At 41.3% G+C, this 15,542-nt stretch overlaps 1 protein-coding gene and 1 non-coding gene across 2 annotated transcripts in view; both read left to right on the forward strand.

The window, feature by feature from the left end:
• Nucleotides 1-15,542, forward strand: part of LOC124788389 (gamma-aminobutyric acid receptor alpha-like) — a 253,140-nt gene that overhangs the window by 121,207 nt on the left and 116,391 nt on the right. The gene's annotated exons all lie outside the window — the stretch shown is intronic.
• On the forward strand, nucleotides 6,191-6,262 carry Trnat-agu. The gene has a single exon. It is a non-coding gene; the product is annotated as a tRNA-Thr (tRNA).

Consider the following 15,542-nt stretch of genomic DNA (forward strand, 5'->3'; position numbering starts at 1 on the left):
AACTGACAGAGTAGCTGTCAAAATATCATTTGAAAAACGAAATACCTGTCTAGCAACAAGTTCGCACCTATCATTCTATCTCAGTTAAAATATTTATGCCAAACATTGACGAGACAGACCTGGAAAATACTGATTACAACTTCCGGTACCACAAATGGAAGCAGCCTTTTGCAAAATTTACAGAATTACACCTCTTCAGCCTAGAATATCGCTGACTGAAGGAGAATTGTCTTCAGTGACGATTTCCGCTGAGAACTGAACCCCGATGACCAGCAGAGACGTGTCTAGAGGCGCTTCATACAGTGTTGGGTTACCAACGTGACTGACACCCGCCATACAGCCCGACAACCAAGAGTGATGCTCTGGGGCCCCATTTTACTCATAGTAGGATCCCTGCAGTTGGCTTCCTCGGCACCTTGGTAGCACAGTGGTACGTCGACGGTACTCTACAACCCGTTTTGTTGCCCTTAATGGCAAGCCATCCTGGTCTTAAATTTCAGGAGTATAATTCCCTCCTGCACACGGCGAGAGTTTCTACTGCCTCTCTTCATGTTTACCAAACCCTAATATGGCCAGAAAGGTCGCCGGATCTCTCCTCATTTGAGGTTCATAGCGTTATGGACAGGGCCCTACAATCGTCTCGGGATTCCGACGATAGTCAGTGCCAAGCCGAATAACTGCTTCCAAAAGCGCCAGAGGTGGACCAGCTTGATACATCTACATCTACATTTATACTCCACAAGCCACCCAACGGTGTGTGGCAGAGGGCACTTTACGTGCCACTGTCATTACCTCCCTTTGCTGTTCCAGTTCGCGGGAAGAACGACTGCCGGAAAGCCTCCGTGCGCGCTCGAATCTCTCTAATTTTACATTCGTGATCTCCTAGGGAGGTATAAGTAGCGGGAAGCAATATATTCGATATTTCATCCAGACTTGCTCAGATTGGGAAACTCTTTCTCTTGAATAAATCATCCAATTTTTCTTAATTTGTAATCATCTGTTTTTCCGTGCATGTACGTCACATCTGCCGATTTCTCTCCCATTCTGTAATTCCTTCATGTTGTGTGATTTTTCGTTCCTTAGAGTGTAGTTTTTCTTCTCTCATACTTTCTTGTTTAAGGTCCTGTCTAATCTCTACATTCCTTGCTCTGTCCGTTCTTGTTTTTCCCTTAACTGCTCTGAGAAATTCCATTTCCCCTGTTGGCAGTCTGCTTCAGTCCCTTTCTGTCATTGTCCACATTTCTCTATCATAGGTGACTATAGGGAAGTAATAATTCTTATACATAAGGAGTTTTGCATTTTCTGAGACTTTCTTATTTCAAATCAGGTGTTTTATTGTTTGGTAGAAATTGCCTCCCTTCTATAACCTCCTATTCACTTAATCAAATATTCTTCCATTCCTAGATATTTCACTCCCTAAATAAGCGAAACCTTCTACCACTTTGAGGCGTTCTCCATTCAAGGTAATATTTCCGTTGATCGCATTCTCTCTTCCAAATACCATTACTTCACTCTTATCTTTATTTATTTTTAATCCATACCTTTTCATTATCTCCTTCCACGCATCAAGTTGTAACTGTACATCTACCTCTTTATCACCCTATATTACTATATCATCTGCAAAAATCATCTTTTTGTCTTTTTGTTTTACTATATCATTAACTGCCCTATTCATTCCCTCCATCACAACATTAAAAAGTCCATGAGATAGAATACTTCCTTGCTTAAGTCCTTCACTTCTTTCGAAGTATCCAGTGCTCCCCAATGGTGTTCTAATTCTTCAATTGTGTCCTCTGTACATTGTCTTTCATACATTAATGCCTTTTCTATGTCTATAAAAACCATTATCACCGTTTTGTTATACTCCTAACTTCTTTCCTTCAGTTGACGGATAGAAAATATCAGGTCGATCGTGCTTCTTTCTTCCCTGAAACATTGATGTTCTTCACTCAGCTCCTTTTCTACGCTTTCACTTTCCAATCGTCAGATATTGTACTATTTCTCCACACACTTGGTTGTACTCTATACAGCCACTGCATTCCCACCGGACCTGCTGCTCTTATCATGTCCACTGAAATTGGAAAAAAAAGAGATTCAGATGGTATGGATATGTGAAGAGGAGGCATGGGGAGAGACTCCCCAAAATTATGGAAGAACTGAAGATGGATGGAAAAAGACCTAGAGGGCGCCCAAGAACACGGTGGAAAATGGGAGTGAGAATATCTGTGGAAAGGAGAGGTGTGACCTGGCAGCAAGTGGAGGAAGGAAAGTGGTGGGAGGATCGAGCCAAATGGAGAGGACTCGTCAGCACCCAGACCCGGCAGTAGCTGGAGCGGGATCCGAATATAGACAGATAGACATTGTGTAGCTTGGCACTGATCGGTCCTGTCGATGGTTACCCAACTGAGAAACTGTGGGATCATCCCCGTCGGGCTGTTCGGTACCAAACAGCACCTCATTCATTCTCTTCCTCCGCGACTCGCAGCTATCCCTGCTGCAAAAGATGGTTTTCAGACTTTCACATGTGGTTATACTAATGCGACGGGACACTGACTTTTCATCCCGTGTGTTGCTGATTATGGGGAAGAAAACCCTTCTAAATGTATCGCATAGGAAATAAATAATAGTACCGAGCGAATACAGAGTATTTTTTAAACTAAATATTTAATTTTTCATATCGCCTTTGATTCTGAAGATCACCTGCAGTCCACAATAACCAAGAGGCTCGTAATAGTCTCTGTTTGCAAGGAATTCATGTCACTGCGGGGATAATCTGTATGCAGTTACTTTTCCATACGTTGACAGTGTGGTACATTATTTTTAAGTCTTGTGGAAGTGTTAATGGACGAGAGTGTTACACGTAATGTCAAGAGCAGAGAATTCTTTTGGGGCAATTTACTTCCATCGTTACTGGTATACAGGAAGAGAACATCCTGGACTGACCCGCAATAACTCTTGCGAATACGCACATTATGACACATCTACCTAAAACATCGCCGAATGAGACTCGGCCATTATTTCTGCGAGAGTGATTCGTCAGGGTCTGCCATTCGTCAATCAGTTCACACCGTTCGATGGATGGGTTCGGCCTGCCAATACTATCCGAGTATGTCATTTGCGTGTTCAGGAGAACGGCGAGCATTGCACTAGGAAATACTGAAAAACATTATCCACCGGAACTGTTGCAGATACGCACTCAGCTTCACAAGAGAACGCGATAAGAAGACGAAAATTACTTTTGTGACGTCACTTGATTTCTGTACATGGATACGCGTTCGTTCCGAGGGGAAAAACAATGTTCCCCGTCTCATGAAGTGTGGAACCTCTCCTAATTTTAATAGATGAATTAGTGTCGGGAATTCTCTGTTTGGGGTATTGGTAGCAAAAGCGTTTCTAATTAAAAACGAATGATTCGTCCAGACAGTCATTTGCATTGTAACAGAGGAAAAGAGAAACTACATATTATTAATCGACGGTAGTTTCTACAAGGTAATTTTGTTCACACAGAGAAATTGGCATAGAATTAATGAAAAAGTTTGCGAAGGAAGGAAGTCGAATAAAGTATATTCAAGACGTTGTCATTTATAAAATATACGTCGAATATAGATAACTACATTTACATTTTGCATATATATTTGTAATTTAGTTTTTGCAGTGTGTAGCTGGAGTCAGCTGCTAATCATGGCTTTGAAGTGACACGTATTCTGCTTAGAAAATAATTTTGTTCGTAAGGAAACAAACCGACACATTCTGTCGGCACTGGGAGTCGCATCAAAGACATAATGAGCAATATTTATTTGGGCTGACTCCACCTACACATTGATGAAACGAAATATAGCAAATATCTGCTTAAACACCATCACCAGAGAAACTGGCGACACTTCAGAGAGACACCATACGTAAGTACTAACATATAATCAAACAAATATGTATGGTGTATTATGAACGTGAATGATCCCATCCACACTGTATTCACATGTTATTTGAAAATGACAGCCGGCCGGAGTGGCCGAGCGGTTCTAGGCGCTACAGTCTGGAACCGCGCGACCGCTATGGTCGCAGGTTCGAATCCTGCCATGGGCATGGATGTGTGTGATGTCCTTAGGTTAGTTAGGTTTAAGTGGTTCTAAGTTCTAGGGGGACTGATGACCTCCGAAGTTAAGTCCCATAGTGTTCAGAGCCATTTTTTTTTGAAAATGACAATGCATGTCGAAAACTATATCTCGTGAAATAAAGACTGATAATTACATTGCAGCTATTTTGTACGTTTTAGTAATACACAGACTACACAGACTATCTTCATAACTCTGCAGAAGGAAGAGTACACACACACACACACACACATTGGAGCTATTCTGGAACTTGTAATAACAAACAAATTATGTCCATAATTCTACAAAATTCCTATATAAGTGCTAACATATAATCAAACAAATATGCATAACATAGGAATATTGCGGAGTTATGAACATAGTTTGTGTATTGTTAACTACGTTATCCTGTATACTCTTCTTGACGAGGTAATAATACACAAACAATGTTCGTTGTTCATAACTCTGCAAAATTCCTATGTTATACGGATTTTCTGTACACTGTGTACTATTAACTCGGAAAAAAGAATATATAGGATAAGTTGGGAATTTTGCGGAGATAAGAACACAGTTTGTTTATTATTACAAGGTCGAGAATAGCTGCAATGTATTTATTAGTCTTTATTTCATGAGAAGTATGTTTTGACATTCACTGCAATTTTCAAATAACCTGTTTTTACAATGTTGATGGGATCGTTCTCGTACATAGCACACCATACATAGTTGTCTGATTATATGCTAATACTTACGTCTAGGTGGACGTGACGTCCGTGGGACATCAATAGTAAACTGTCACATAACTTCCAGTATTCAGTTGTTGGTAAAATTACGTAATTAAAATATTTCTTATGTCTTCAATATGTTTTGACAGAGTGATGCATATATGATGACTGAAGTGACGAATGAAAACATATATACCGACTGAAGTCACGAGTGAATGTATATATGCTGACTGAAGCGACAAATGAAAATTTGTAGCCAGACCAGGAATCGAACCTGCGTCCCCTGCCCACTAGGCAGATGTGCTGCCCACTACGCCACCGTGGGACAGTGGCTTTGCGCACCTTCACACACTATCCTAGCACGCTTCCCGTTCATAGCCCTCTTGGTGTTGCCCCTAAGCTCGAACAGCACTCCTGTTGTATTGGAGTAGCACCTCAGCATCGAATGAAATCGGGAATCCTGCCGAAAACCTAGGAATATCAGCTTTAATAGAACGAAACTGTATGGCTCCAGAGACCTTTTCATATCTCAAACATCTATGATGTATACAGGGTGAGTCAGGAGGTAAGGTACGTGTTTCGACGGGTGATAGCATTATTGATTCTGAACAAAAAGTTTGATGTGGATATATGCCCAATTGCGAATGGTTTCCGAGATAGAACACTTGTAATGTACATTTCTGTTTATTTTCTGTATTATTTAATGCAATTGTTTCCATCGCGCGACAGTAATATAGAGGAAGTTGAGATGAACATTGTGATACCGTGCGCTTGTGGTCTGTCAAGTCGGAAAAGTACCTCAAACAGGCGTACAATACGTATATAAGCTACAGCGCACGCGCGTCACGCGAGATTTTCAGTATTCTCGCAATCTCTCCGTGCAAACTGTTAGTCCTAGACAGGGAATAAATAGGACCTTTTTGTAGCAAACTTAATTTAGTTTAATTGTGTACTGAGACGTGTTTTCGTTGGGGTATGGGGCTTTCGTGCTATTGAAGAAAATCGTACAAAAGTGATACTAAACGTGTTCCATCTCGGAAACCGTTCGCAATAGGACATATATCCATATGACGTTTCTTGTTCAGAATCGCTAATAATATCGCGTCTCAAAGCATGTACCTTTCCTCCTGACTCACCCTGCATATGCACACTGAAGCGACAAATGAAAGTTAGTATTATGGCCAGGATTCGAGCCAGGTCTCCTGCCCACTAGGCACAAGGCTGAGGTGCTGAGGTGCTATTCCAATACATTTTGAGAACCTCTGCAATGCTGTTCGGGTTTAGAGGAAATAACAAGTGGGCTGTGTCGTAAATGGGAATTTAGACTGAGGAATAAGATGTCCTAGGGAAGTCTGTGCTGTTATCTATAGCTACTGTGCCTGGGTAGTGCAGTGGTTAGCTCAACTGCTTAGTGAGCAGGAGACCTGGGTTCGAGTCCCAGCCCGGGTGGAAATTTTCATTCGTCGCTTCAGTCTGCTTGTGTACACCCCAGACGACTGCGACCATTGATAGTTCCCTTGCTGTCACATTACATGTTTACAAACCGTTCCCAAATAGATGACCATGACGTTATTTCCCTCTTTTTGGATTTAGACGTAGAGGACTTCTGTTTTTTGTGTCTTTAATTTTATCTCTTTTCATGATCCAATATTTCAACAACATTTTTAGCCACCATTTGTATTCAAAATTTCTAATTTCGTTTAATATATTTTGTGGAAGTTTCTCACGTGTATACAATTTTTTATTTCTTCAAGAATGTTCACTGAAGAATAATTCCTTAATACTTATTAGATTACATTGAATAAAATCCTGTACTAGTTATTACAGATATGGAGGTGTCATTCTCTAATTTATAGAAATCATGCAGACATCGAACATACTCACCAAGTCCTCAACAACATACACCCCAAAATGAAATTGACTATGAAAGTAGAGAAAGACAGTTCGATGAAGTACCTAACTCTGGTAATTAGCAAGAATGACAACTACTACAAAATTGATATTTATAGATCGACTGCGACGTAAAATACTATAAATGGTAACCCCTATTATCCTAAATCACAGGAACTGGCATTTTTTATCTCACTGATGACAGACTAATTAATCTACCGCTAGAAAAATAAGCAATACAAAAAGGAATTACCTAGCCTAGAAAAGTAATTTAACTTCGGACATAGTCACAAAACTGTATGCCAAAACATCGCATACAAGTATAGCAAAATACTTAATGAAATACTCTCAACAAGGAGAAACAACTACTAAACATAAAACATAGTCTATGCCAAAAATTTACCTAGATCAAATATTCAAGAAAATAAATGCACTTTTCAAAACCGCAAACATACAGCTCGTCTTCCGTAAAAACAACAGCCTCAAAATGAAATCAAGTTAGGGCAACTTTAAATCCTCAGAACATGCTAACCCAGATATAGGGAAAATCACGCCTAACAAATGCGAAAATTTTTACATTGGCCAAACGGGATGAAATTTTAACTTAAGATTCAAGAGTACATGAGAAGTAGCGAAAATTACCAATAGTGCTTCTTCCTCCATCTAAGAGATCAACGCCACACAGTCGATAAAATTCAAAATTCTTTGCAAATAACGAGATCCCAGTACGAACATTCTTGAAGAATTAGAAATTTAGATATATATGAGAAACCATGCATAAGGAATATTAAACGAACATATCGATTTTAAAAAAAGTTACCTAAAAGTTATTAAATACTGAATTACGGAACGGGATTAAATAAAAAACTAATAACCAGTGGGAAACATAAAACATAATTTTGTTGTTGTTGTGCTCTTCAGTCCTGAGACTGGTTTGATGCAGCTCTCCATGCTACTCTATCCTGTGCTAGCATCTTCATCTCGCAGTACCTACTGCAACCTACATCCTTCTGAATCTGCTTAGTGTATTCGTCCCTTGGTCTTCCTCTAGGATTTTTACCCTCCACGTTGCCCTCCAGTGCTAAATTTGTGATCCCCTGATGCCTCAGAACATGTCCTACATACCGATCCCTTCTTCTAGTCAAGTTGTGCCACAAACTCCTCTTCTCCCCAATTCTATTCAATACCTCCTCATTAGTTATGTGATCTACCCATCTAATCTTCAGCATCCTTCCGTAGCACCACATTTCAAAAGCTTCTATTCTCTTCTTGTCCAAACTATTTATCGTCCATGATTCACTTCCATACATGGCTACACTCCACACAAATACTTTCAGAAACGACTTCCTGACACTTAAATCTATACTCGATGTTAACAAATTTCTCTTCTTCAGAAAAGCTTTGCTTCCCATTGCCAGTCTACATTTAATATCCTCTCTACTTCGACCATCATCAGTTATTATGCTACCCAAATAGCAAAACTCCTTACTACTTTAAATGTCTCATTTCCTAATCTAATGCCCTCAGCAACACCCGATCTAATTCGACGACATTCCAGTATCCTCGTTTTGCTTTTGTTGATGTTCATCTTATACTCTCCTTTCAAGACACTGTCCATTCCGTTCAACTGCTCTTCCAAGTCCTTTGCTGTCTCTGACTGAATTACAATGTCATCGGCAAATCTCGAAGTAAGAAAAATTTGAAATTGCTATCATAAATTTTCGACACATAATAACTACAGTACTGGCCATTAAAATTGCTACACCAAGAAGAAATGCAGATGATAAAAGGTTATTCATTGGACAAATATATTATACTACAACTGTCTTGTGATAGCATTTTCACGCAATTTGGGTGCATAGATCCTGAGAAATCAGTATCCAGAACAACCACCTCTAGCCGTAATAACGGCCTTGATACATCTGGGCATAGAGTCAAACAGAGCTTGGATGGCGTGTACAGGTACAGCTGCCCATGCAGCTTCAACACGATACCACAGTTCATGAGTAGTGACTGGCGTATTGTGACGAGCCAGTTGCTCGGCCACCATTAACTAGACGTTTTCAGTTGGTGAAAGATCAGGAGAATGTGCTGGCCAGGGCAGTAGTCGAACATTTTCTGTATCCAGAAAGGCCCGTACAGGACCTGCAAAATGCGGTCGTGCATTATCCTGCTGAAATGTAGAGTTTCCCACGATTCGAATGAAGGGTAGAGCCACGGACGGGTCGTAACACATCTGAAATGTAACGTCCACTGTTCAAAGTGCCGTCAATGCCAACAAGAGGTTGTAACGTGCGCGTGTGGCACACAATACTCCTTAAAGCCTGTACTATGGTAAGTGAACGGGGTCACTTTACGAGACAGGATTTTCGTATAGGTATTGACTGCGTGTACCTGAATGGTGGCTAATCAGACTTACACTCACTCTGTAATAACAATGATCCGTCAAGTAAGTTCAAAATGCAACCATACGCCAGGATGGACCGAAAGCAACACTGAAAATGCTACCAATTTAATAATAATACGGTCGCCAGCCTAATTAGGCATTAACTGAGCTTCTTCCCTGTACAAGTTGCTGTATATTCATGCAAAACAACACGTAGTAACACTGCATAATATAGTAATATTTTGGAACCAGAAAATCTATTGAACTGATAGTTTCACGTTCTGTACTGATATGGAAAAACCATGAATACATAACACTACACTATAATGTATACTACAAAACTTCGGACTGTCTATTGATCTGATCAAAATCGGGCGTAGGTTACCCTAGAAATAGTACTTTCGAGCCACACACAAAATGTCAGTTTTAATGAAGATAAAACACTGATAAATTTTGACTTATATATTGACTTTAACTTTTGCTGGTCAAACCAATGTGGAACACTTCAGAATTGAAATGAGTAAAGGGGAGGGGGGATCCGGAAACTGTTATGATCACTATAAAAAAAAAATTGATTACTGAAATTATCATGCGTTCAAGATTTCCAGTATATGAGTTACTACTCTATTTATCTTGTTTACTTCTCATTTAAATACCTTTATATCTGTCTCGAATTAATTAAACTTCATTACTATATCAATATTAAAGTTACCTTTCAACTTCGTTAGACCTTCGTTATTCATTTACTGGTTCATTAACAAAACAGTTCTTTAAACACCATTCTAACATAACTAGGTCTGCAAGTAATTATTATTAACACAAAATTTAATTTTTCGTTTCGGGACACTCGGATTGCACAACATTTGGAAAGGACCCTGCCTAGGTTAGTTGTGAGTATAATTAAATGAGGGGAAAGTTCTGGTAAAATTTAGGTTATTATTGAACAGTTCACTCTATGGTCCATACGAATACAGTACTAAAAGTTTCAACCTGCTTGTATCGATGCGGCGGTTGGCGAGCGGCGATATGGCGAGGCACACAGCACACACACAACCACAGCTATGGCTCTTGACATATCGGCACTTTCATTTTTCTTAGCGTCGCAATACGTTTCCATTTAGTGCCTAAGGAATTTTGCCATGCTGTGTGGGCGTTGGAACAGCATACCCGAGGCTCAGTGAAACTACGTCTTCCAGGAGAGCCTACTCGCTCCAGAAGATGTTGCTCAGACCAATGCCAAACTCCAACTACTACTGCTGAGCCCGTTGTGCCGTGCAGTGCCCGCGTGCATTTCCCCGCGCTCGGCTGCCATCCACCTTTTACCGATCCCTGACAGGCCGGGTATTCGCCCGAGGTTTTGCATTCTACATATCCCTACACATTGCCTACGTATGGACCAGACGCACAATTACAATTTTAAACATCTTATAACAGTTTCAGAAATTGTTACATTTCAATTCTATCACAACATTACTTGACATTTGACATAAACATTAATCTCCACATTGAAACTTGTTAACAGTTTTCTTAACACAATGTCATGAAACAAAAAACAAATGAAATCAGAACATCAATTACACTAATTTATTGAAAAATTAGATGGAAAAAAAATTTTACTTATATGTACAATAGTACAGCGCCCCTGTTTCCAGTAAATTTCACTAAGTGCAAATTTGATGGGAACACTGAACTTTGTATTTATACAGGGGTTCTGAATCTCCGTGTGAATGTGCCATCATAAAATTATATGTCACCAAACTTCCTTTCACTCACATCATATAGGCCTGTACTTTTTAATATATCGAGAGTATTTACCTATTATTTACTCAAGTGCCTTTGGCACAGTCCAACCTCCTATCACAACATGATTTAAGTAGCAAATTACTCATTATTATTAAATTTCTCAGATAAATAAAATCAAAATTTGGAACAGAAACACTTAACTATAAAGCATATACAAATACCTACATACACCATAAGACAATTTGTTGCTGCTTGCATTGAATGGCAGTTCATTTCCATATTTACTAATAAACACACAATACTATTTAGAAAAATCACTACACATATTTGCTGCCTACTATTCAGATTTGGGCAGTCCATTTCACATCATTATATCACATCACCTGTACCACACTTACAATTCTCCTTTGACTATTTATCTGCCTTCTTTGGTGTTTGGCAGTCCCATCTTTTATTTGGCTTGCAACATTTACCCTTTCCTTTCATCCCTTTTTTTCATACAAATTTACATTTATAGTACGTTTGGTAATCTGAAACTTACATAAGTACATTAGCACACTGACCATGGTATACCTACATTTACAAATACTTCTTACAATTAGAATAAAATGATTTCATCGTTAGATATATGTACAATAGTACAGCGTCGTTGTTGTTACAACGTGAGCGAGACGTGTAAGCAATAGCACCCCCATACCATCACGCCGGGTGATACGCCAGTATGGCGATGACGAATACACGCTTCCAATGTGCGTTCACCGCGACGTCACCATACACGGATGCGACCATCACGATGCTGTAAACAGAAGCTGGATTCATCCGAAAAAATGACGTTTTACCATTCGTGCACCCAGGTTCGTCGCTGAGTACACAATCGCAGACGCTCCGGTCTGTGATGCAGCGTCAAGGGTAACCGCACCCATGGTCTCCGATCTGATAGTCCATGCTGCTGCAAACGTTGTCGAACTGTTCGTGCAGATGGTAGTGACTTGCAAACGTCCCCATCTGTTGACTCACGGATCGAGACGTGGGTGCACGATCCGTTACAGCCATGCAAATAAGATGCGTGTCATCTCGACTGCTAGTGATTCGAGACCGTTGGCATCCAGCATGGCGTTCCGTATTACCCTCCTGAACCCACCGAATCCTTATTCTGCTAACAGTCATTGGATCTCGTCCATCGCGAGCAGCAGTGTCGCGATGCGATAAACCGCAATCGCGATAGGCTACAATCCGACCTTTATCAAAGTCGGAAACGTGATGGTACGCATTTCTCCTCCTTACACGAGGCATCACAACAACGTTTCACCAGTCAACGCCGGTCAACTGGTGTTTGTGTATGAAAAATCGGTTGGAAACTTTCCTAAAGTTAGTACGTTGTAGGTGTCGCCATCGGCGCCAACCTTGTGTGAATGCTCAGAAAAAGCTAATCATTGGCATATCACAGCATCTTATTCCCGTCGGTTAAATTTCGTGTCTGTAACACGTAATCTTCGTGTTGTAGCAATTTTAATGTCCAGTAGTGTAATTTTGCCAACACCAGTGCACTAATAGTTATGCGGCAGATTACTGGCGATGTAGCGTGGACGACAAGTTCACCTGGACGTAAATAGCAACAAATAATCAGTCAAATATGCAAGGCATATCATGTACGTAAATTATCTCACCAATACTTTAGAAGCAGTTCACTTGAAAATGTCTATGACAGTAGAAACAGATCTGTCTTGAAATCAAGACTGTTAATTACATTGTATCTATCCTGGACCTTCTTCACAATAATTTCATTACATGGCGTATACTATGCCGCAAGCACAAATGAACGAAAAAAATAAAAATACACCTATCAAAGAATGTTTTGTATCGATACGGTTCCGAGAGTTCCGGAACCTGTACAGAAAATTGGAATAGAAATAAACACTAACATATTACATGTTCTGCCACCATACAGCGAGACTGGTTGCTGTACACACCGATACCTCCAGTACCCAGTAGCACTTGAGCTTGCATTGACGCATGCCTGTATTCATTGTGGCATACTATCCACAAGTTCATCATGGCTCTGTTAGTCCAAATTGTACGCTCCTCAACAGCGATTCGGCGTAGATCCCTCGGAGTGGTTGGTGGGTGACGTTGTCCATCAACAGCCCTTTTCAATCTACCCCAAACATGTTCGATAGGGTTCATGTCTGGAGAACATGCTGGCCACTCTAGTCAAGCGATATCGTTTTCCTGAAGGATGTCATTTACAAGAATGGAGGCGCGAATTGTCGTTTATGAAGACGAATGCCTTGCTAGTATGCTGTAGATATGGTTGCACTATCGGTTGGAGGATGGCTTTCACGTATCGTACGTCCGGTTCGGCGCGTTCTATGACCACCAACGGCATACATCGGTCCCACATAATGCCATCCCAGAACAGCAGGGAACCTCTACGTAGCTGCACTCGTTGTACAATGTGTCTAAGGCGTTCAGGGTGTCCGGGTTGGGGGTTGTTTCGGGAAGAAGACCAGACAGCGAGGTCATCGGTCTCATAGAATTAGGGAAGGAAGTCGGCCGTGCCCTTTCAAAGAAACTATCTCGGCATTTGCCTGGAGCGATTTAGGGAAATCACGGAAAACCTAAATCAGGATGGCCGGACGCGGGATTGAACCGTCGTCCTCCCGAATGCGAGTCCAGTGTCTTGAGCACTGCGCCACCTCGCTCGGCCAGCGTGACCGGGTTGCCTCCAAACAAGTCTCCGACGATTGTCTGGTTGAAGGCTTATGCGACACTTATCAGTAAAGAGAACGTGCTGCCAATCGAGGGCGGTCCATTCGGCATGTTTTTGGGTCCATGTGTAGCGCGCTGCATGGTCCCGTGGTTGCAAAGCTGGACCTCGCCAGGGACGTCGGGAGTGAAATTGCGCATCATGCCGTCTATTGCGGCACTACTGTCTCCCCACTGCGCCCAGTCTCACTAGCTGTGTGTCGTCTATTGCGTTCAGTTTGATTCGTAACACGACGTAAGTAGCGGCCCTTGGGCGGCCTGAGGGAGGCATGTCGTTGACAGTTCCTGTCTCACTGTATCTCCTCCATGCCCGAACACCAACGCATCGGTTCACTCCGAGACGCCTGGACATTTCCCTTATTGAGAGCCCTTCCTGGCACAAAGTAACAATGCAGACGCGATCGAACCGCTGTATTGACGTCTAAGCATGGTTGAACTACATAGGCGCTGCTCATGCATTGTTGTTTACATCTTTGGGCGGGTTTAGTGACTTCTCTGAACAGTCTAAGGGACTGTGTCTGTGAGACAATCTTCAGGAGCTCTGGGAACCGGGCTGATGCAAAACTTTTTTTGATGTGTGTAGTTAACGCAGTTTCTTTGCTTCAAATGGCTCTGAGCACTATGGGACCCAACATCTATGGTCATCAGTCCCCCTAGAACTTAGAACTACTTAAACCAAACTAACCTAAGGACATCACACAACACCCAGCCATCACGAGGCAGAGAAAATCCGTGACCCCGCCGGGAATCGAACCCGGGAACCCGGGCGTGGGAAGCGAGAACGCTACCGCACGACCACGAGATACGGTCTGCAGTTTCTTTTACGAGAGCTGCAGTAACAAATTATAATTTTTAAATAGCACATTATTTTTATACTGTGCAGTTGATGTATTTAAATCACCCGTGTAGAAATAAATATAAATTTCTAAATATTTTAGTTAAGTGTGAAGTACAAGGAGTGGATGCAACGCACTATATTTGTATGGCTGTGTTGTTGTACTGATGGCGTAATATTACTTAAAGCGATGTGTCTCAGTCGTGCGATGGCATTCGTGAATTCCTGTCAGAAAAGTCATAGTTAGGAGTAACTGACGGGAATTCATCCAGTGAAACGGAAGTGGTATCTGCAATTCTCTAGGGATTAGAGAAACGGAAGTGGTATCTGCAATTCTCTAGGGATTAGTTTCAGCTCTCTGCTGGTCTGAATCGATGTAAACGATTCAGGAGCCAACCTGAGCAGCCCTATTAGATTGTTTGGAAATGATGCTGCCATTGAACGTCTAATAAAGTCTTCAGATGATGAAAACCAACTGTAGTGTGACAGAGGAATGGTAGCTGAGCTTAACCAACAAAAACTGTGAGGCCTGCGGCATGAACACTAGAAACACTTCATTAAGTTATGGTCACATGCCAAATCAGACAAATTTAACTGTTGTCGATCAACTACAAGAAACGGTTCAAATGGCTCTGAGCACTATGCGACGTAACTTCTGAGGTCAACAGTCGCCTAGAACTTAGGACTAATTAAATATAACTAACCTAAGGACATCACACACAACCATGCCCGAGGCAGGATTCGAACCTGCGACCGTAGCGATCGCTCGTTTCCAGACGATTCAACTACAAATCTGAGGATAGCAATTACGAACAACTTAAAATAGGAACATCACATAGTGCATGCGTCGGAGAAGGGGAAACATTGGCTACGTTTTATTGGCAGAAACTTGCAAGACGGAAGAAATGTATTAAAGAAAATGCATACTCTACGCTTGTCCGCCACTTCTGCAGTAATACTAATCTGTATGGGATCTTTAACGGACAGGACAGACCGAGGACGTCCAAAAAGTTCAGAGAAGGACAGTACATTTATTATTTCACGAAGTAAGCGAGGGAATGTTGCGGATATGATATACAAGTTGGGGTAATAATCATCAAAACACAGGC

This window comes from Schistocerca piceifrons, chromosome 3 (assembly GCF_021461385.2).
Source record: "Schistocerca piceifrons isolate TAMUIC-IGC-003096 chromosome 3, iqSchPice1.1, whole genome shotgun sequence".
Lineage (NCBI taxonomy): Eukaryota > Metazoa > Arthropoda > Insecta > Orthoptera > Acrididae > Schistocerca > Schistocerca piceifrons.